Below are 24740 nucleotides of genomic sequence, written 5' to 3'. Positions count from 1 at the left end.
GGACCACTCAACGTACTGGAGCCAGAAGGTGGTCCAGTGGACACGGTTCGCTGGATAACAGATTCCTGTTATCATGGATGGGGTGTGAAGTACTTGGTCGATTAGGAAGGTTACAATCCAGAGGAGAGGTCTTGAGTGCCATCCAATTTCATCACTCTTCAAGGGGTTCCACTGGACCTATCTGGATCATCCTGGGCTATTGGGAAGTCGCCATAATTTGTAGGATGTCTAAGGGATGGCTTTTTAGAACAGCTTATTGTTGAGCCCACTAGGGGATCGGCTGTGCTGAATTGGGTGTTGTGCAATTATCCAGAGGTGATGAGAGGGAAAAAATAAAATATATTGTGTCGGTATTTCAGTGGAATAAAGGAAATTACAAAGGCATGAGAGGTGAACTGGCCAAAGTTGACTGGAAAGGAACATTTGCAGGAAAGACAGCAGAGCAGCATTGGATGGAGTTTCTGTGAAAATGAGGGAAGTGCAAGACAGATATATTCCAAATAAGGAGAAATTTTCAAAGGGAAGAAAGACACTACCGTGGCTGACAAGTGAAGTCAAAGCCAAAGTAAAAGCAAAAGAGAGGGCATACAAGGAAGCCAGAAGTAGTGGGAAGATAGAGGATTGGGGAGCTTTTAAGAATTGCAGAAGGAAACTAATTACGTCATTCGGAAAGAAAAGATGAATTATGAGAGGAAGCTGGCGACCAATATCAATGAAGATACTAAAAGCTTTTTTAAGTATATAAGGAGTCCAGGGTAGATATAGGACCAATACTAAATGACGCTGGAAATATTGTAATGAAAGATGCAGGGATGGCAGAGGAACTGAATGCTTTTTTTGCATCAGACTTCACAGTGGAAGACTGTGTTCAAGAGCGTCAAGGAAGTGACGTTTCTACAGTGAAAATTATGACTGAGAAGGTGCTCAGGAAGCTTAATGGTCTGAGGTTGGATAAATTTCCTGGACCTGATGGAACGCACCCTCAAGTTCTGAAGGAAGTAGCTGGAGGGACTGCAGAGGCATTAACAATGATCTTTCAAGAATCAATAGATTCTGGCATTGTACCGGATGACTGGAAAATTGCAAATGTTACTCTGCTTTTTAAGAAGGGTGGGAGGCAGCAGAAAGAAAACTATAGACTTGTTAGCCTGACATCAGTGGTTGGGAAGTTGTTGGAATCGATTGTTAGGGATGAGATTACAGCGTAGCTGGAGGCACATGACAAGATAGGCCAAACCCAGCATGGTTTCCTGAAAGGAAGACCCTGCCTGACTAACCTACTGCAATTCCTTGAGGAAATTACAAGCAGGGTAGACAAAGGAGATGTAGTAGACGTGGTGTACTTGGATTTTCAGAATGCCTTTGACATGGTGCTGCACATGAGGCTGCTTAGCAAGATAAGAGCCCATGGAATTACAGGTAAGTTACTAGCGTGGGTGGAGCATTGGCTGGTTGGCAGAAAACAGAGAGTGAGAATAAAGGGATCCTATACTGGCTGGCTGCCAGTTACCAGTGGAATTCCACAGCGGTCGGTATTGGGACCGCTGCTTTTTATGATGTATGTCAATGATTTGGACTAAGGTATTAAAGTATTTGTGGCTAAATTTTCCAAGGATACAAAGATAGGTGGAGGAGCGGGTAGTCTTGATGAAACAGAGACTCAGATAGTTTAGGGGAATGGACAAAGAAGTGGCAAATGAAATACAATATTGGAAAGTGTATGGTCATGCATTGGTGGAAGAAATAAACAGACAGACTTTTATTTAGATGGGGAGAGAATTCAAAATGAAGAGATTCAAAGAGACTTGGGAGGCCATGTGCAAGATACCATAAAGGTTAACCTGCAAGCTGAGTCGGTTGCGAAGAAGCATTCAATGTTGGCATTCATTTCTTTCTTTTTCAATATTTTTATTGATTTCTTACATAAAAGAATATAGAATACAGTAAGATATATAATATATATCAACTACAATATATTGGAATCACAAATATAGTTTCATAACCCCATATCCATATACATTAAATTTAAACATAATATTGAAAAGATATAGCAACACACATCAAAGTTGCTGGTGAACGCAGCAGGCCAGGCAGCATCTCTAGGAAGAGGTACAGTCCACGTTTCAGGCCGAGATCCTTCGTCAGGACTAACTAAAGGAAGAGTAAGTAAGAGATTTGTTGTTTGCGATTGAAAAGATATACTTTGTTATACAAAAAAATCTAAACCCACTACCAGAAAAAAACAGCTGTTTGGTTAAAAAAGGAAAAATTCTTTATCTTATAATAAAACATATTGTTAGCTAACATCTGTGCTTAAAAGCAAATCAAAGATTTTGAAAATAATTCAAAAAAGGTACCCACAATGTCAAAGAGTTTTGTCTAGGTTCAGAAATTGAACAACAAATCTTCTCTAAATTTAAGCATGACATAACAACCTGTAACCAACGAGTATGAGTAGGCAGAGTGGCATCTTTCCACTTAAGCAACAATGCCCTCCTGGCTATAAGAGACATAAAGGCCAAAATATGCAAATCATGTGACTCCAAAATAATATAATTTCCTCCAACAATACCAAATAAGGCAGTCAAAGGATTAGGTTGAAAATTTACTTTAAAAAGCACCGAAAAAGTTTGGAACACTTCCTTCCAATATTTTTCAAGATTCAGACAAGCCCAAAACATATGAATTAGTGAAGATTCTCCATTGTTACATCTATCACAAAAGGGAGATATGTCCAAATAAAAACGAGAGAGCTTATCTTTAGTCACGTGGGCCCTATGAACCAATTTAAATTGTAGAAGGGAATGACGGGCACATAGCGATGAGGTATTAACCCAGTTAAAAATTTCATTCCAAGTATCCTCAGAAATTGGAATCTGTAACTCTTGATACCAGAGATTTTTAATTTTGTCTAAAGGAATTTCTCATTCCCAACAACGTACCATAAATATGAGATATAGATCCATTATGCAAGGTTTTCAAATTAAAAATTGAATCAAGTAAATTCCTATCTGGACTTTTAGAAAATGTATGTACTTGAGAAAGCAAAAAGTCTCCAATTTGTAAATATCGAAAGAAGTGGGTTTTGGATAGGTTATACTTCGCTGACAATTGTTCAAATGAAGAGAGGCTACCTCCAACAAACAAATCCTGAAAACATTTAATACTCAATCTATTCCACTCTTTAAAAACTATATCAGTCATAGAAGGTTTAAAAAAAAGTTGGAAAAAATGGGATTTGAAAGTGAAAAACTCAATAAACCGAAATATTTTATAAATTGCACCCAATTCCTCAAGGAGTATTTAACTACAAAGTTATCAGTTAAATTACTTAAAGATAAAGGAATTGAGGATCCCAGAACAGAAATGATAGAAAATTTATTAACAGAACTAGCTTCTAAAGAAACCCAGACTGGACAGTCCTCTCAATTAATATAACCAAAACGCAAGATTCTGTATATTGACGGGCCCAGTAATAAAACCTAAAATTGGGTAAAGCTAAACCTCCATTCTGTTTAGCTTTTTGAAGATGAACTTTATTTAATTGAGAAATTTTATTTTTCTATATATACGAAGATATAATAGAATCCAGAGAATCAAAAACGGATTTGGGAATAAAAACAGGTACGGCCTGAAATAAATATAAAAATTTAGGCAAATATATATTTTTAATAGAATTAATTCAGCCAATCAATGATAAAGAGAGGGGTGACCAACTTGATAGTGCCTCCTTAACATAATTCAGAAGTGTAAAAAAATTTTCTTAAAAAGGAATTTATAATTCCTAGTAATTGTTACGCCCAAATAAGTAAATTGATTTCTTACAATTTTAAAAGGAAGGTTAGTATTAACTAATACCAAAATATTCAAAGGAAAAAGTTCACTCTTATGAAAGTTAAGTTTATATCCTGAAAACTGACTAAAGCAGGGAAGTAAAGAAAGTACAGAAGGTAAAGAAGACTCCACATTAGAAAGGTCATCAGCATAAAGCGACACTTTGTGAGTAATACCCCTCCTTAAAACGCCAGTGATATCATTAGATTCCCAGAAAGCAATAGCTAAACGTTCTAAGACCAAATCATAAAGCAAAGGACTCAAAGGACAACCTTGTCTGGGTCCACGTAGAAGTTTAAATGGTTTAGAATTCTGAGAGTTAGCCAGAACCTGAGCGGAGGGAGACAGATAAAGTAATTTAATCCATCGAATAAAATCAGGCCGAAAGATAAATTTTTCTAAAGTTTTAAATAAATACTTCCAATCAACCCGATCAAAGGCTTTCTCAGCATCTAAGGATATCACACATCCTGATATCTCTTTATAAGGAGAATAAATAACATTCAATAAATGACAAATATTAAAGCGGGAGTATCGACTTTTGATAAATCCAGTCTGATCATCAGAAACAATAGATGGCAAAATATTTTCAATCCTACGAGCCAAAAGTTTAGATAAGATTTTAGTATCAACATTAAGTAACGAAATTGGTCTGTAAGGAGAACATTCAGTTGGATCCTTATTCTTTTTAAGAATAAAACAAAATGGAGGCTTCATAAAAAGATTGTGGTAACCTACATCATTTAAAAGAGTCCGAAAGGACTGAGTAGAAGTGAGGTATAAGCAAACAGGAAAAAGCCTTATAAAACTCTCCAGAAGATCCACCAGAACCCGGAGTCTTCCCCAAGTGCAAAGAGTGAACAACATCGGCAATTTCCTCATAAGAAATGGGTTGATCCAGCAATTTTTGATTATCATCAGAAAGTGTAGGAATGCTTAATCAATCTAAGAAATTATTCATTACAGTATTATCTTTAGAAGGATCAAAACTCTATAGTTTAGAATAGAATTCTCTAAAAGTATCATTTATTTCTAAATGATCAGTTGTTTTATTACCATTAGCTTTACAAATTTCTTTAATTTGGCATTTAACTATAAGGGTCTTTAATTGGTTAGCTCCATGAACATAAAACTGACTTTTATCTTTTAAAAGTTGAGTTTCAATTGGATAGGTTAAAAGCAGATGGTGTCTTGTTTTAATTTCAACACATTTTTATATAAAGCAGGATCTGAAGCCAAAGCATACTTTTGGTCTAGCTGTTTCAACTGATTGGCTAATTCAATTCTCTCCTTATTAGCTTTTTTCTTTACACTTGCGGTAAAAGAAATAATTTGTCCTCTAACATAATTTGCCTTAAAAGCATCCCATAAAATAAGACTAGAAGTCTCTCCTAGCGTATTCTCTTCAAAAAAAAGAGTAATTTGTCTCTCCAAAAATTTTTTGAAATCCTTATCAGATAACAGAGTTGGCTTAAAACACCAGAACCTGTTTATTCGGGAGACACCCGGAGGATTTAAAGATAAAAACACAGGAGCATGATCTGAAACAGCAATTTCTTTATATTCACAGGATCAAACTAATGGAATCAATTGGCTATCAACAAAAAAAAAATCAATCCTGGAACACGTATGATGAACATGAGAAAAGAATGAGTACTCTCTACCTGTTGGATACAAAAAGCACAAACATCAACAACATTTCATTAGAAAAGTTTGGATAAAGGGGACTGATCTACTACATGTCAATCTTTTAGAAGAACGATCTGAAACAGGATCTAAACAACAGTTGAAGTCTCCTCCTAACACTAAAGAATATAAACTTAAATCTGATAAAAGCGAAAAAAAAATGATCAAAAAAGCCTGCATCATCTATATTCGGGGTATACAAATTAGTAAAAACCATTAATTTATTATCGAATTACCCTAAGACTATAACAAAACGCCCATTGGTATCAGGTACTATATTATGTTAAACAAAAGAAACTGAATTGTGTATAAGAATCAAAACTCCTCTTGCTTTAGCCTCAAAGGAGGAATGGAAAGATAAACCCTTTCAAAGGCTGAAAAGATGTAAATTATCACATTTATGAACATGTGTTTCTTGTAAACAAAAATTGAGACAGTCAATTTCTTAATATAATTAAATATCTTATTACGTTTCACAGGATGGTTTAATCCTTTCACATTAAAACTGAGTAAATTAAAAATATGGCCCATTTTAAATATTGCTTAAAGGAGATATTTGAATAAAAACTGCTGGACTACATATTAAATCCAAACAATGAGCTTTAAGAAAAAGTAACCAAGCAACAAATGAAGCTAAGAGAACCAAACAGCTGAAAGAAAAATTAAAACCACCCACCCCCCCACCCAAAGAGAGAAAAATCCATCAAAGGGCAGTCGACAGCTAAATCTACCATCCCTCCCAAAATGATCTACTGGCTGAGCTCCAAAAAAAAAAAATTCAAGGCAAAACTGCATTCCAACAAGACACAACAGAAAAACAGAGCAAAATTGAACATATTAAAAAAACTCAAAAATTATAGTATTAAAATATTAGAAAGAAATATGAAAGTTCAAAACGTTAACTTAGAAAGTATTAACTCAAAGAAAACTTGCTAATATTAAATCCTTAATTTTCTAAACAAGAAAAGAGTAAAAAAAAATTAGATAGGAAGGTATACCAAAACTAAAAAAAAACAATTGTTTGAAAAGAAAGTAATGAACAGTTAGACCGCTGAATCTAAAGCAAGGATCCATCAAGCAGACGCAACATAAATTTGTGTAAAGAGTTATTGAACAGTTAAACATCTGAGATTGTTTCGGCACTCAAAAAATCCTGCACCTCTTTGGTCGAGCGAAACCATCTCTGAGAATCATTTTTCAAAATGATTCTAAGATGAGCAGGGTATCAAAGAGAGGGTTTAAAACCTTTATTATACAGCTCAGACACGACCTTTTTTAAACTTGAAGCATTCATTCAACACCTCGGGTGGAAAATCTTCCATAATTCTGAACTTCTGGTCTTCATATTCAATCATACTTCTCCGATGAGCTTCACGAATTAAACGTTCCTTTGTTTGAAAGTCGTGAAGACAAATTATCACTGAGCGGGGTCATCCTCCTAGAGGAGATCTTGGCACAGGCGATCTGTGAGCTTGGTCTATTTTAGGTGGAGATTTTAAAATATTCGGAAATAAATTAGCCAAAAGGTTTGCAAAAAATTCCGAAGGCTGGCTGCCTTCCAATGACTCTTTAAAACCCAGGATACATAGATTATTTCTTCTGTTTCTATTTTCTATAGTCGATAATCTTCTGTCTTAATATTTCATTAACCTTCAACTGTTTATCACAGATCTGTTCCAGGTCGTCAATCTTTACGTCAAACATTGTCAAAATATCTTTGTTCTTTTTTATGTTTATTGTGTTCACTTAAAGTTTTTTTGAATTTCCAATATTCCATCCATCCATTTAAATTCAGTGCTGAGTTGCTGTAACTCCTCCAAACGTTTGTTTTTATTTTGCTGAAGTGTCACCAAAATAGATTCCAAAGTTACCGGAGGGTCCTCTTCTCTTTTTAAAAATGCAAACAGGAATTCTGCAGATGCTGGAAATTTAAGCAACACACATCAAAGTTGCTGGTAAATGCGGCAGGCCAGGCAGCATCTCTAGGAAGAGGTACAGTCGACGTCTCGGCCTGAAACATCGACTGTACCTCTTCCCAGAGATGCTGCCTGGCCTGCTGCGTTCACCAGCAACTTTGATGTGTGTTCCTCTTCTTTTTTAGTAGTTTTAGCACAAATCATTATAAAGCAGTATTACGTTTAAAAGTAAGTTTTCAAAACAAGTTGGAAGCAGTAAATTAAAAAGTGTAGGAGCACCTATAAAAGTGCTGCTACTCCATCAACAGTCGGCATTCATTTCTAGAGGTATAGAATATAAGAGCCGGGATGTGATGTTGAGGCTATATAAGGCACTCGTGAGACCACACTTGGAGTATTGTGTGTAGTTTTGGGCTCCTTATTTTAGAAAGGATATAATGATTTTGGAGAGGGTTCAGAGAAGATTCACAAGAATGATTCCAGGTATGAGGACCGTCTGCAGCTCTTGGGCTGTATTCCATGGAGCTCAGGAGAATGAGGGAGGATCTCACAGAAACATTCCAAATGTTAAAAGGCCTGAACAGATTAGTAATGGCAAAGTTGTTTCCCGTGGTCGGGGATTCTAGGACAAGAGGGCACAACTTCAGGATTGAAGGAGGTCCTTTTAGAACTGAGATGTGGAGAAATTACTTTAGTCAAAGGGTGGTAAATCTGTGGAATTTATTGCCATGAGTGGTTGTGGAGCCAAGTCACTGGGTGAATTTAAGGCAGAGATAGATAGGTTCTTGATTAGCCAGGTGTCACACAGGTGAGAAACTGCTAGAAAATTCAGCAGTCTAATGAACAGGGAGACAATTAAAAGAGAGAGAGGACTCCGACTTTGTTTTGATAACACTTTTAATTGTGACCTTGAGAGAGAGTGAGTACGGCGCCAGCTGAGACACGAGCTGGGAAGTCACCATGGTAACAGCTCAGAGCAGTTGAGCTAACAGACAGTTGGAATTTCGGATGGATTATAAAAGGTGATCCTTTTGTCTGATAAGGCAGAGGAGATGCGATATGGGAGAACTGCGGAAGCTACTCGAGAAACCACTGGTGGAGTCTAAGACCATCGCGAGGGTAGAAGCCACGGACCGATTAATTTCCACCCATGATTAACAGTGCGGGTAAGAGCTTGCCAGTGGGGTTCTGCTGGTGGTGAACCCGTACCGTGGGTCAGTAGACTGTTCCTTAGAAGGGGCTCTATCCATCTGTGTCTGTGTGGGGGTCACACCAAGTGACTCTGAAGACTTCGGAAGCAAGAACAACTAAAGCTGCCAACTTGAACAGCAACTCAATTAACTCTCTCTCTCTCTCCATCAATTATATATATACACACAAACATATATATATATATACACATATATAATAGTTTAGTTTATAACCTGTATCATATTATCTGGTTTAATGATATTAATTCATAGTAATAATAAATATAGTCTTAATTTATAGTAAACCAGACTCCAGGTGTGTTCCATTTTTGCTGGTCCTTTTCAACCTGTCATGGGGTTTCATGACACAGGGCATCAAAGGGTATGGGGTGAAAGCAGGGGAGTGCAGATGACTGGATGAAGTGGATCAGCCCATGATTGAATAGTGGAGCAGACTCGATGGGTCGAATGGCCTATTTCTGCTCCTAAATCTTATAGTCTTATGGTCTTATAAGAGGGGGATTCTTGTCAGGCCTGTACAGGCAGGCACCTCCCAGCTGACGCCTCACCTGCCATTTGTTCCAACTCATCACCTGCAGCCTATTTAAACCCAGCTGTCATCCACATTTCGTCCATCGAACCAGCCAGCCTCAACCAGTTGCTCCTAGTCTTCAGTTACCTTCTGCCTGTAGTGTTTAGTATCTTTTGTCTCACATTTTGTTGGCCCTTGTGGCTTGTATTTTCAGTTTATTTTTAAAGTTATCGTTCATCACTGAATCGTCTCCACTGCTCTGCTTTTGGGTCAAGTCTCCTCTACATTTCCTGACAGTCCACTCCCAGATTACAGGTATTCTAACTCTGGTCTACAAGTGCCGCACAGCTGGTCCAGAATGGCCAGTACTAGAATTTAGGTAGCAGAAAATCACCAGAAATGCTTTGTTCATTACTCAGTTGAGGCCGCAATGTTGGTGGACTGTGATATCCATGAGATCTAAACTTTCAAAAAAAAATTACTTTTCAGCACTCCAACAAACTTTGTAAATACTTTGGTAACATCTGAAGCTGTTAATTAAAATCATAAGCTTCTGTTTTTTCTTAATTATATGTTTTGTTTGCATGTTTCATTTCAGTGTTATCCACAGAAAGCACAGTAAAGTGAAGAGGTTGGCTTAACACCATTGGCTTGAACTCCAAATGTTTTTTTTCATCTGAACATTAGACAATAAATATTTCACAAACAACTTCAGTGCCAGGAATAAAACAAGAAGTGAAAGTTGGCCCTCTTGTTCAGACAGATGATTCACTGTGAGCCATTGTACATTAAACTTCCAGCTTCGCCCCTCCCTCCCTTCCACTCTCTCTCACATCCGCCCTCTCCCCCTCTCTCCTTCACTGCCAGAAAAAAGGTCTGAACTGTGCAAAACCACTGGGCTACATTAAAGTCTGCTGCTTTGCATTTCTCTCTAATCTTTCAAGTGAAAATAAGGTAAGAATTCAAAGCTTTGCATAACATTGCAAAGAATATATCTATTCAAATATTCGTACTTTATTAACTAAATATATTGAAATGGTTCATGATATGACATTTGTAAAATCAACCCTTCAAAACTAATACCTATATGAAAGGTTTGCTTGAGATGTTGGTGTGAAACTTGATGTTAAATATGAGAAAAATGTCACAGAGATTATTGATTATTTAAATGTAGAGGTAACTGAACCACATTCAGCCATTGTTGTTACTCAATTTAGCATTAGAATGCGATGTTACCTTTAGGTGATGTATACTACAAATAGTCTGAGAACAGCTATGAGATATAATCAAGAATCTATCACTATCCACTTCAAATATACCCAAAGAGTTGGTATCCATAACCACCTGTGGCAATGAATTCCACAGATTCATCTCCATCTAGTCAAAGAATTCCATCTTTTCTAAAAGAGGAAATCCCTCTATTTTGAGGCCGTGCCCTGTAGTCCTATACTCGCCTATTATATGAAACATCCTCTTCACAGCTATTCTATCCAGGCCTCTCAATATTCAATAGGTTTCAATGTAATCCTTCCCATTCTTTTAAATTCCAGCAAATATACCTAGAACCATTGTATCATGTATCATTTTTTAATGCATGCATTTCTAATAAATGACAATAAACGAGGACTGAGTGTCCTCATAATCTAAAACAATCAAATGCTCCTCATAAGTTAACTCTTTCATTCCCAGAATCGTTTTCGTGAACATACTCTGTATATTCTCCAATGCCAGTACATATTTTGTCATAAAGGGGGCGTCGTTGAGAGGACCAAAATGCAAGACACAGAAAATGAAGTACAAGGAACAGGGCTAGGCTAGAGTTAGGGACGTGACTGGACGCAGACAAGGAGCTCTGACAGGAACACAAACTTGGGCTAGGACATTGGCTAGGCAAGCAGGACCAGGACAAGGAACTGGGGACTAAGTGCCTGAGCTTGGACTCCGAGCCAGAGACTGGACAAGGACCCAGAACCTGGGTCTTGACTTGGGCTTGGACCCTGGAACTAGGCGAGAACATGACGTGGCTACAGGACTAGACGTGGCTTGGGTTCTTCATGGCTTGGGTACTTCATGGCGAGGACATGACAAGGCTTGGGTTCTTCGAGGCGAGGACATGGCAAGGCTTGGGTTCGGACTCCGAGCCAGAGGCTGGACAAGGACCCAGAACCTGGGTCTTGACTCGGGCTTGGACTCTGGAACTAGGCGAAGACATGATGTGGTTTTGGAAGACAGGACTAGGCGAGGCTACAGGACAGAACAAGAGACTCCTGGGCAAGACGAGGGAACTCCAACATAGGACGAAACACATGGACAGGACGAGGACATGAAGCCTTGACTTGGTACTCGGGAACAGCCGAGCCTTGGACTTTGCGACGACAGGAATCTGGGAACCTTGGACTTGGGATGACAGGAACGCAGAACACAGAGCCTTGGTCTTAGGGAGGACAGGAACACAGAGTCTTGGTCTAGAGCACAGGAACACGGAGCCTTGGTCTAGAGCACAGGAACACAGGGACATGGAACACAGAGCCGGGACCCTCCCCCCCTTAGGAAGAGGACTTTGGGCCAGGACTCGTACACGGAACACAGGGCCAGAAACCCTCCTTGGACACAGGATTTAGGGCTGAGTACGACAAGACGGTTCCTGACGGTAGGTAGCGGTAAATGGCCAGACCTATCTAGCGAAGGCATGGATACAGAGACGATTCCCAAAACTAGGTAGCAGCAAACAGCTGTACCTACCTAGCGTAGGCGTGGACACAGAGACGGTTCCCAACACTAGGTAGCGGCAAACGGCCGGACCTACCTAGCATAGGCGTGGACACAGAGATGGTTCTGAACACTGGGTAGCGGCAAATGGCCAGACCTACCTAGCGAAGGTGTGGACACAGAGACCGTTCCCAACACTGGGTAGCAGCAAATCATCGGACCTACCTAGCGAAGGCGTGGACACAGAGATCATTCCCAACATTAGGTAGCAGCAAACCGCTGGACCTACCTAGCAAAGGCGTGGACACAGAGACGGTTCCCAACACTGGGTAGCGGCAAACGGCCGGACCTACCTAGCGAAGGTGCGGACACAGAGATGGTTCCAACTCAACGATAGACAGTTCCTTATCTTGACACAGCAAGGCTCCAGTCTCCTTCCAGTGGTAGAACTCAACCAGGTTGCAGGGTAAGGCTCCAGACACAGGCTGCAGGGCAAGGCTCCAGACAGAAGGTGAAGGGAAGGGAACAGTCCAACCGCAGGGTAACAGCAAAGACGGCCTCACTTACCCCACAGAAGCAAAGGCAGGACAAACCAGAACCACACTTGAACCTAGGGCCACTTATATTCCCAGCCCCAAGAGGAGCATTAGGTGCTTCACTGAAACAAGGGACAGCTGGAAGACCCAGAGTCCGGAGTCTACGGACCGGACCGTGAACCGGAATGTGGACTTCACGGACCGGACCATGACAATTTTCTTATATAAGGGGTCTAAAACAGCTTACAATTCTCCAAGCAGAGCCTTAAAATTTTCATCATTACACCCTTGCTTTTATATTCTAGTCCCCTCAAAACGACTGCTAACATTGCACTACACTTCCTTGCCACCTGCTCACCTGCAAGTTAGGATATCCTGCATGAGGACTCCCAAGTCCCTTTGCACCAGTGATTTCTGAATTTTCTCCCCTTTTGAAAAATAGTCTGTGCCTTTATTCTTACTACCTAAGTACATGACCATCTAAGTACATCCACTTCTCCGCACTATATTCCCTCAGCCAGTTCTCCAACCTTTCTGGGTCCTTCTGCAGACGCTCTAATTCCTCAACACTATCTGCCGCTCCACCGATACTGTGTCATCTATAAATTTTGCCACGATGCCATCAATTCCAGCATCAAATTCACTGATAATTAATGTGAAAAGAAGCAGTCCCAAAATTGACCCCTGTGGGACACTGTTAGTCACCAGGAGCCAGCCAGAAAGGACCCCTTTTATAATCAAGAGAAAATCTGCAGATGCTGGAAATCCAAGCAATACAGACAAAATGCTGGAGGAACTCAGCAGGCCAGGCAGCATCTACAGAAAAGAGTACAGTTGATGTTGCAGGCCAAGACCCTTCGGCAGGACTCCCCCTTTATTCCCACTCTTGCCAGTCAGTCAATCTTCTATCCATGCTAGTAATACTTTGAGTTCTTATGATTATTAGCCTCATGTGAGGAGCCTTATTAAAGACCTGCTGAAAATCCAAGTAAACATCCACTGAGACTCCTTTGTCTATCCTGCCTCTTATTTCCTCAAAGAATTGCAATGATTTCCCCTTAAGGAAACTTTATCATGTGCCTCCAAGAATCCTGAAATCTCATCCTTAATAGTAGACTCCAACACCTTTACAACAACTAAAGTCAGGCTGACTGGCCTATAATTTCCTTTCTTTTGCTTCCCTCTCTTCTTAAAGAGTGGAATGACATTTGCAATTTTCCAGTTCTCCTGAACCATTCCAGAATGTAATGATTCTTGAAAGATTACTACTAATGCTTCCCCAATCTCTTCAGCTACTTCTTTCAGAACTCTGGGGTGTAGTCCATCTGCACCAGATGACTTATCTACTTCAGACGTTTCAGCTTTCCAAGCACTTTCTCCTTAACAATAGCAACTACACTGTCTTCTACCCCCTGACATTCTTGAATTTCTGACATTTTGCTGATGTCTTTCAAAGTGAACACTGATGCAAAACACTTACTAATTTTTTCCACCACTTGTTTGTTCCCCATAATTATTACTCCAGCGTCATTTTTCATTTAACTGATATCCATTATCACCTCTCTTTTGCTCTTTATATACTGTATCTAAAAATCTGTTGGTATCCTCTTTTATATTATTGGCTATCTTCATGTTTCATTTTTTCCCTCCTTATTGCTTTTTTTAGTTGCGTTCCTTTAATTTCCTACTAAATTTTGCTATATACCTGTCTTTGATTTCCTTTGTCTGCCACATTTGCTTCATTGTCCCTTTAGAATACTACATCTTAAGGGTGGATCTATCCTGTGCCTTGCAAATTGCTCCCAGAAGCTCCAGCCATTGCTGTTTTGCCATCATCCCTGCTAGTGTCGGCTTCCAATTAACTTTGCAAGCTCCCGTCTCATCGCTCAGTAATTCCTTTTGCTTCACTGTAATACGGATACATCCAATTTTAGCTTCTCCCTCTCAAACTGGAAGATGAATTCCATTATATTATAACACTCCTCTCTGAGGTACTGCCATCTTGTTGCGGTGGACAGGCTTGTGTGATCCTGAGAACCTGAAAGCGAAGACATCTAGAGCTGAGCTCCTGGTAGGATCACCCATAGTGGTAAGTTCAAGGAGGAGGATCCAGTCAAAGCGCAGTCCAACCAAGACCTCAATGGTAGATCAGGCAAAAGATGGTGGTAAATTAGAGTCTCTGGAATCTCAGAACTATGAGGACCACCACAACAGCTGCGAAGATGGAGGAAGACTGCAACAGAAGAGGGCCCCCAATCATCTTGGTATCTCTGCCATTGGTTTCTGGCCCTTTCTCTGTCAAGGATCGTGTGGTGGCTGCTTGTGCATCAGTCTCCCCATGTTAAAAGACCCGACACACAGGCTTTTCTCCTGGTTTGGTAATCCAATCAACCAACTTGGACAAAGCCTTGTGGCGATCAGGAAGTGGAGCCAGGAGCAGAATAGTGAAGTCTGGAAGCTTCCAGCCACAAGCCGCTCTTACACAATGATAAGAGTGAAATAGTCATCAGCAATAGCAGCTCTGAAACAGCATCTTTTAAGGTTGAGACCAGGGTCAAACAGAGGCACATCGTTGCCCCAACTCTGTTTGCCAATTTCATTGCAACCATTCTTCACCTCACAGTCCAAGATCTCCCATAAGGAGTCCAGATTCTTGTCCAGGGCAGATGGGGGGGGGGGGCGCTCTTTAACCTTCACAAGTTCAAGGCAAAGAGCAAGGTGTCAACTACTTCCCTACTTCAATTGTGGAGCTCCAATATGCAGATGACAATGCCATCGAAGCTCACTCTGAGGAGGACCTGCAGTGTATAATGGATGCTTTTGTCGGAGCATACAAACTCCTGGGACTTGATCTAAACATCAAGAAAACCCAAGTCCCGCACCAACCTGTTCCAGATCAAGCAGCTAAACCTCCAACTATCCAAGTTAACAACATCCCTCTGGAGAACACTGATCATTTCCCATACCTTGGCAGCCTTCTTTCTTCAAGAGCCAACACTGACCTTGAAATAAATCACAGAACAGGCTGTGTGAGTGGGACTTTTGCCAGGCTGAGAAAGAGGGTTTCTGGAGATTGAGATATCAAGACCAACAATAAGTTTCTGGTCTACAGAGCTATAATCCTCCCCTCCTTGCTATGTGGAGTGGAGTCATAGACAACCTACAGCAGGCACATAAAATCCCTAGAAACTTACCATCAAAGATGCCTCCATAATTTTCTGAGAGTTAGCTGAAGAACAGGCATACTAACTTCAGCATCCCGGAGAAAACTAACATTAACTCCATAGCCACAATCGTGACTCAACACCAATTGTGATGGGTCAGTCACATCATCCGCACGCCTGAGCCCCATCTCCCTAAACAGCTCCTGTTCGCCAAGGATGCAAAGCACACTCCTGGCGGGTAGAAAATGTGGTTCAAGGATAATATCAATACCCACCTAGGAAGTGCCACATCAACATGAATGGATGAGAAAAATTAGCACAGGATAAGAAAAGCTGGAGAGAGACTGTCTATGAGGGGATGGCAAAGCTTAAAGAATACCTTCATAGAAACACAGAAAATCTACAGTACAATACAGGCCCTTCGGCCCACAAAGTTGTGCCGAACATGTCCCTACCTTAGAAGTTACTAGGCTTACCTAAAGCCCTCTATTTTTCTAAGCTCCATGTACCTATCCATGCCTCTAAGAATAAGCGGCTTCAACTTAAGGACAGAGTAGGAAGGCCCAATCAGTTACTTCAATGACCTACACTTGCCAACACTGCAATAGGATTGGTCCCTTCAGTCAGAAGAATCATACTCAACTCCGAGTGATCACTGACGATGATGGTTATTATACTGCCTCTAAAGAATTCCTTTACCTTAAGCTCCCTAATCAAATCTGGTTCATTACACAGCATTCTATCCAAATTGTCCTTTTCCCTAGTGGGCTCAATCACAAGCTGTTTGAAAAGGCCATCTCTTGGGCATTCTACAAATACCTTCTCTTGGAATTCAGCACTAGTCTGATTTTCCCAATCTACCTGCATATTAATGTTACTCACCACCATCAACAGATTTACTTAACCGAACCTTAACCTTTCCCTCAGCCCTTTTTACATATCTTTTCCATCTCCTGTTGTAATTGGTACCCCACATCTTCGCTACTGTTCAGAGTCCTCAGGATCGTTTTGCACTCGTTTCTTAACTCTAAACAAAAGGGTTCTACATCTTCCAATCCGATGTCACCTCTTTTCTAAGGATTTGATTTCTTTTCTCAAACAGAGCCACGCCACCCTCTCTGTCTATCTGCCTGTAGAGTCATAGAATACTATAGCACAGAAAGAGGCCCTTCAGCCCACCTGGTCTATGCTAGACCATTAATCTGCCTAGTCCCATCAACCTATATCTAGACCAAAGCCCTCTATACCCCTTCCATCTATGTACCTATGAAAATTTCTCTGAAATGTTGACGGTAAATTTGCGCTGGCAGCTTGTTCTATGCTCTCACCAATCCCTGAGTGAAGAGATCCCCCTCAAGTTTCACCTAAACATTCAACATTCCACCTTTCATCCTTTACTGATGACCTCTTGTTAAAGTCTCACTCAAGATCAGTGGAAAAAGCATTTACCCTACCTATACCCTCATAACTTTGAATACTTCTATCAAAACTTCCTTTATTCGTCTTAGTTTAAGGGGATAAAGCCCTAAGCTATTCAATTTTTCCTTACAACTCAGGTCCCTAAGTTCTGGCAACATCCTTGTAAATTTTCTCTGTTATCTTTCCTGTAGGTGGGTGACCAGATCTGCATACAATGTTCCAAATTAGGCCTCAGCAACATCTGATACAATTTCAACATAACATCTAACTCCTGTGCTCAATATGTTGATTTATGAAGGCCTGTGTTGCAAAAGGTTTCTACATAAAGAATCAGGGATCAATTTTCCCAGATTAGGGTGAAGGATTGGAGATACATCTTTGCCAAAGGAGATATAAATTGTTCCTTTCCTCCCCTAGCCTGCAGATCATCCTTGGACAAGGTGCAGAACCTGCTTAGCCCCCTGATCAGGGTCCTGAAGCGATGGGAGTGGGTGGCAGATTGTCATATGAGCAGCTGGAGTATATCACAAATCCTAGTTACATGACCACTGACACCAGGCAGGCAATCTCAGAAGAGTATTGCTAAAGGTTTGGGTCATCCATCTTGTCACATTTCCCAGTAGAAGGCAATGGCAAACTAATTTCGAGAAAAATTTGCATAGGACAATCATGCTCATAGAAAGATCATGATCACCTACATCATATGACACAGCACATCACAAGCGAAGGTATTTGTTGAATGCCTATGACACAGCATTTTAGAGCAGCTTGTGCTTGAGCCTACTAGGTGAAAGGCTATCTTAGACTGGCTGTGGTATTATAACCCAGATCCTATTAGGGAGCTTATTGTAAAGAAACACTTAGGAGACAGTGATCATAATATGATTGAATTTATTCTGCAATTTGAGAGGGAGAATCCACATGTATCAGTACTGCAATGTAATAAAGGGAATTACAGAGGCTTGAGAGAGCAGCTTGCCCAGGTGGATTAGAGGAGGATACTGGCAGGGATGATTGCCGAGCAGAGATGGCTTAAGTTCTGGGAACCCACAGAAGAAGTTGTTCTCAAGTGGCAGGGGTAGGCAACCATGACTGACAAGGGGACTTAAGGACTGCATAAAACCAGTCTGTAAGGAAAGGACATACTGGACATAGCAAAGGTGATTGGGAAGTTGGGAAGCTTTCAAAATCCAACAAAAAGCTATAAGAAGGGAAAAGATGAAATATGAGGGCAAACTTGCCAATAAGATAAAGCAGGATACTAAAAAGTTTTTTTTTCAGTTATATAGAGTAAAAGGGAGTAAGAGTTGATATTGACCACTGGAAAATGAAGCTGGTGAGGTAGCAATGGGGGACAAAGAAATGGCAGATGAACTTAATGGGTACTTTGCATGAGTCTTCAGCATGGAAAAGAGTAGCAGTGTGCCAGAGATCCGTGAGTGTCAGGGTGCAGGGTGAGTGCTATTGCAAAGAAAAAAGTGCAAGGCAAACTGAAAGGTCTTAAGGTAGATAAGTCACCTGAATGAGATGGACTACATCCCAGAATCCTGAGAGAATTTGCTGAAAAGATAATGGATGCATTGGTCATGATCTTTCAAGAATCACTTGATTCTGGCATATTCTGGAAGCCTGGAAGATTGCATTCTAAGAAGGGAGGAAGGCAAAACAAAGAAAATTATAGGCCTAACCTCAGTGGTTGGAAAGTTTTGGAGTCTATTATTAAGGATGAGGTTTCGAGATACTTGGAAACTAATAATAAAATAAGTCAGTCAGCATAGTTTCTGTAAAGGGTAATCTTGCCTGACAAATCTGTTGGAGTTCTTTGAAGGAATAACAAGCAAGGTGGACAAAGGAGAAGCAATGGTTGTCATTAACTTGGATTTTCAGAAAGCATTTGATAAGGTGCCACACATGAGGCTGCTAAACAAGACAAAATCCTATGGCGCTTCAGGAAAGATACTGGTATGGATAGAGGAATGGCTAACAGGCAGAAGGCAGCGAGTGGGAATAAAGGGTTGGCTGCCAATGACTAGAGATGTTCCTCAGGCATCAGAATTGGGACCACTACTTTTCACATTGTTTGTCAATGATTTGGATAATGGAATTCATAGCTTTATGGCAAAGTTTGCGGATGACATGAAGATAAGTAGAGGGGTAGGTAATGTTGAGGAAGCAATGTGATTGAAGCATGACTTAGACAAATTGGAAGAATGAGCAAAAAAGTGGCAGATGGAATACAGGGTTGGGAAATGTATACTAAAGCATTTTGGTGAAAGGAACAATAGTGCCGACTATTATCTAAATGGGGAGAAGGCTCAAACATCAGAGGTGTAGAGGGACTTAGGAGTCCTCATGTAAGACTCTCAGAAGGTTAATTTACAGGTTGAGTCTGTGGTAAAGAAGGCAAATGCAATGTTGGCATTTATTTCAAGGAAAATAGAATATAAGGCACTAGTCAGGCCACACTTAGAGTATTATCAGCAGCTTTGGGCCCCACATCTCAGAAAGGATGTGTTGTAGTTGGAATAAAGGAGGTTCACGAGGATAATTCCGGGAATGAAGGGACATATGAGGACTGTTTGGCAGTTTTGGATCTGTACTCACTAGAATTTAGAAAAATGCAGGGTAATCTCATTGAAGCCTACCGAATGTTGAAAGGACTAGATAGGGAGAATGTGGAGAGGATGTTTCCTATGGTGTGGGTATCCAGAACTAGAGGGCACAGCCTCAAAACTGAGGGATGACCCTTTATAACAGAGGTAAGGAGGAATTTTGTGAGCCAGAGAGTAGTGAATCTGTTGAATGGTCTGCCACAGACTGTGGTGGAGGTCGTTGTCTACGGGTATATTTAAGGTGGAAGTTGATAGCTTCCTTATCAGTCAGAGCATCAATGGATGGCGAGCAGGCAGGTGTATGGGGCTGAGTGGGATCTGGGATCAGCCATGATGGTATGGCGGAGTAGACTCGATGGGCTGAATGCCCTATTCTGTTCCTATGTCATATGGTCTTATAACAATTGAAAGATTCCCAGATATCTTGTTCTACAGTACCGCTCAGTGCCCTACCTTGGTTGGTCCTCCCAAAGTGCAACATAGAAACCATAGAAACTACAGCACAGAAGCAGGCCTTTTGGCCCTTCTTGGCTATGCCAAACCCTTTTCTGCCTAGTCCCACTGACCTGCACACGGACCATATCCCTCCATACACCTCCCATCCATGTATCTATCCAATTTATTCTTAAGTGTTAAAAAAGAACCCGTATTTACCACCTCGTCTGGCAGCTCATTCCATACTCTCACCACCCTCTGTGTGAAGAAGCCCCTCCTAATGTTCCCTTTAAACTTTCCCCCCCTCACCCTTAACCCATGTCCTCTGGTTTTTTTTCTCTCCTTGCCTCAGTGGAAAAAGCCTGCTTGCATTCACTCTATCTATACCCATCATAATTTTATATACCTGTATCAAATCTCCCCTCATTCTTCTACGCTCCAGGGAATGAAGTCCTAACCTATTCAACCTTTCTCTGTAACTCAGTTTCTCAAGTCCCAGCAACATCCTTGTAAACCTTCTCTGCACTCTTTCAACCTTATTTATATCCTTCCTGTAATTTGGTGACCAAAACTGAACACAATACTCCAGATTCGGCCTCACCAATGCCTTATACAACCTCATCATAACATTCCAGCTCTTATACTCAATACTTTTATTAATAAAGGCCAATGTACCAAAAGCTCTCCTTACGACCCTATCTACCTGCGACACCACTTTTAGGAAATTTTGTATCTGTATTCCCAGATCCCTCTGTTCCACTGCTCAGTGCCTTACCATTAACCCTGTATGTTCTACCTTGGTTTGTCCTTCCAACGTGCAATACCTCACACTTGTCTGTATTAAACTCCATCTGCCATTTTTCAGCCCATTTTTCCAGCTAGTCCAAGTCCCTCTGCAGGCTCTGAAAACCTTCCTCACTGCCTACTACACCTCCAATCTTTGTATCATCAGCAAATTTGCTGATCCAATTTACCACATTATCATCCAGATCATTGATATAGATGACAAATAACAATGGACCCTGTGGCACACCACTAGTCACAGGCCTCCACTCAGAGGAGCAATTCTCTACTACCACTCTCTGGCTTCTTCCATCGAGCCAATGTCTGATCCAAGTTACCACCTCTCCATGTATACCTAGCGACTGAATTTCCCTAACTAATCTCCCATGCGGGACCTTGTCACCTTCTCTGCATTAAATTCTATCTGTCATTTTTCAGACCATTTTCCATCTGGTCGGGATCCTGCTGCAAGCTTTGATAGTCTTCCTTGCTGACCACTAAACCTCCAATCTTGGCGTCATCGCAAACTTGCTGATGCAGTTTACTTGTCAATCTACTGCACTTTCAATGCAGTATGTATCCTTAGATGTTGCACTCCAACTGATCTTCATTCAGCCATGACTCAGTGATGCCCACAACAAATCTGGCAATCTCTAATTGCGCTAAAAGATCATTACCTTATTCTGTATACTGCATGCATTATAGTTGAATTCATTCAACTATAACAACTTCAGTCCTGTATGTACCACCCTTTTGCCCCCATGTTACCCTTCAACATCTCACTAACTGCAATTTTGTCTGATGATCTTTCAAGAATCACAAGATTCTGGAATGGTTCTGAAAGACTTGAAAATTGTAAATGTAACTCCAGTCTTTAAGAAGAGACAGAAGCAGAAGAAATGAAACTGTAAACTAGTTAGTCTGATCTCGGTGTTTGGGAAAATGTTGGAGTCAATTATTAAGGATGAGGAGACACATAATAAAATAGGCTGTAGTCAGCATGGTTTCCTCAAGTGAAAATCTTGCCTGACAAATCTGTTGGATTTCTTTGAAAAAATAACAAGCAGGATAGACAAAGGAGAACCAGTTAATGTTGCTTTTTTAGATTTTCAGAAGGCCTTTGACAAGGTGCCACACATGATGCTGTTTAACAAGCTATGAGTACATGGTATTACAGGAGAGAATCTAGCATGGTCAAGCAATGGTTGATTGGCAGGTGGCACAAAATAGGAATAAAAGGGAGCCTTTTCTGGTGGGCTACTGCTAACTAGTGGTGTTCCACAGAAGTCTGTTTTGGGGACATATCCACCTTAATTTGCCTCTAAATAGCAAACACCTCCTCCTCTGTAATCCAGATATCGTCCATGACCCCACTAGTTTTTGCATCTGTCCCTTTGTCCTTCTTCCAGGTAAATACAGATATAAAAATTCCATTTAAGATCTTCCCCATCTCTTTCAGCTTTATGCATAGATGACCACATTGATTTTCAAGTGGATCAATTTTGTCACTCTCTATCTTTTTGCTCTAAATATATTTGTAGAATCTGTTGGCATTCTCCTTCATCTGTCTGCCAGTACAATGTAAAGTCTTTATTTTATTCTCTTCTGATTTCCCTCTTAAGTGCTCTCTTGCATTTCTTATGCTCTTCTAACAACTTGATTCTTTTTTCTACCTATACCTGCTATGCAGGATGAACCAACTGGTTTACAAATAAATAATATGTAATATGAATGTAAGGAAGGGCAAGCCAATGATTGAGTTCAACTGCAGAGAGAGCCAAGAGTTAAGTTGTACCACACAGGCAAACTTCATAAGGGCAAAGAATTCAGGACTGAAGCTGCTGTATTTAAATGTGTGTAGCATTCAGAATAAGGTGGACGAACTCATGGCACAATTAGAGATTAGTTGGTATGACGTTGTGGGCGTCACAGAGTCGTGACTGAAAGAATGTCATAGTTGGGAGTTTAACAGCAAAGGACAGACAGGAAGGCATAGGCGATGGTGTAGTTCTGTTGGTAATAAGAGGCGGAATAACATGTTTAGAAAGAAGTAACATAGGTTCAGAGACTGTCGAATCTTTGTGGGTGGAGTTAAGAAACAGCACAGGTTAAAAAAAGCTTTATGGGAATCATATAAATAGCAGACAAGATATGGGGTTGAGGTTGCAAACAGAGTTGGAAAGGGCATGTAATAAGGGTAATGTCACAATTGTAATGGGGGATTTCAGTATGCAGGTGGATTGGGAAAATCAGGTTGCCGTCGGACTGCAAGAGGGGGAATATATTGAATGCCTACAAGATGGCTTTTTATAGCATGAGCCTACTAGGGGAAAGGCTTTCTTAGATTGGGTATTGTGTAATAATCCAGATTTGATCAGTCAGCTTAATGTAAAGGAATCCTTAGGAGGCAATGATCATAATATGATTAAATTCATACTGCAGTTTGAGAGGGAGAAGCATAAGTCACATGCATCAGTATAACAATGGAATAAATGGAATTACAGAGGCATGAGAGAGGAGCTTGCCTAAGTGGATTGGAGGAGGATACTGGTGGGGATGATGGCAGAACAAAGGCGGCTGAAGTTTCTGGGAATAGTTCACAAGGCGCAGGATACAGATGTCCCACAGAAGAAGTTGTTCTCATATGATAAGGCTAGGCAACCGTGGCTGACAAGGGATGTTAAGGACTGCATTAAAACCAAGGAAAGGGCAAATAATATAGCAAAAGTGAGTGGGTAGTTGGATGAAAAAGGCTAAAAGAAGGGAAAAGATGTAATATGAGAGCAAAATCGATGATGATATAAAGCAGGATATGAAAAGTTTTTCCGTTATATAAAGAATAAAAGGGAGGTAGGAGTTGACCTCACCAGGAAAATGATCCTGGTGAGGTAGTAATGGGGGGCAAAGAAATGGCAGATGGAAATAAATAATGCTCCAGTCTTTAACATGGAAATCACTAGCAGTGTGCCAGAGGTCCTAGTGTCAGGGAGCAGGAGTGAGTGCCCATGTCTGAGTGTGGTGTGGTGCACCAGGGCTGTCTGAGTGGGATGAGGTGCACCAGTGCTGTCTGAGTGTGATGTGATGCATCAGTGCTGTCTGAGTGTGATGTGGTGCACCAGTGCTCACTGAGTATAATGTGGTGCACCAGTGCTGTCTGAGTGTGATGTGGTGCACCAGTGCTGTCTGAGTGTGATGTGGTGCACCAGTGCTGTCTGAGTGGGATGTGGTGCACCAGTGCTGTCTGAGTGTGGTGTGGTGCACCAGTGCTGTCTGAGTGTGATGTGGTGCACCAGTGCTCACTGAGTATAATGTGGTGCACCAGTGCTCACTGAGTATAATGTGGTGCACCAGTGCTGTCTGAGTGTGATGTGGTGCACCAGTGCTGCCGGAGTGTGAGCACACAATACCCTGCAGATGCTGGGGTCAAAGCAACACTCAAAACACGCTGGAGGAACTCAGCAGATCGGGCAGCATCGGTGGAAACGATCAGTCAATGTTTCGGGCCGGAACCCTTCATCAGGACTGAAGAGGGAAGGGGCAGAGGCCCTATAAAGAAGGTGGGGGAGGGTGGGAAGGAGAAGACTCGTAGGTTCCAGGTGAAAAACCAGTAAGGGGAAAGATAAAGGGGTGGGGGAGGGGAAGCAGGGAGGGGATAGGCAGGAAAGATGAAGAAGGAATAGGGGAAAACACAATGGGTAGCAGAAAGAGGCGGAACCATGAGGGAGGTGATGGGCAGCTGGGGGGGGGGGGCAGAGTGAAATAGGGATAGGGGAAGGGAGGAGAATTCAATGTTCATACCAAGGGGCTGGAGACTACCTAGATGGTATATGAGGTGATGCTCCTCCAACCTGAGTTTCGCCTCATCATGGCAGTAGAGGAGGCCATGTATGGACATATCCGAATGGGAATGTGAAGCAGAATTAA

The 24740-nt window shown here is 41.1% G+C and overlaps 1 protein-coding gene across 1 annotated transcript in view; it reads left to right on the top strand.

Annotated features, from left to right (window-relative positions):
- The first annotated feature begins 9984 nt into the window (after window positions 1-9984).
- Window positions 9985-24740, top strand: part of LOC140188624 (complement C1q subcomponent subunit C-like) — a 30978-nt gene continuing 16222 nt past the window's right edge. The window contains exon 1 of the mRNA XM_072245060.1: window positions 9985-10112. The gene's annotated coding sequence lies outside the window, so the exon portion shown is untranslated. The remainder of the gene's footprint in view (window positions 10113-24740) is intronic.

This window comes from Mobula birostris, chromosome 27 (assembly GCF_030028105.1).
Source record: "Mobula birostris isolate sMobBir1 chromosome 27, sMobBir1.hap1, whole genome shotgun sequence".
In the NCBI taxonomy this organism is placed as follows: domain Eukaryota; kingdom Metazoa; phylum Chordata; class Chondrichthyes; order Myliobatiformes; family Myliobatidae; genus Mobula; species Mobula birostris.
This window is presented reverse-complemented; position numbering and strand designations above follow the sequence as displayed.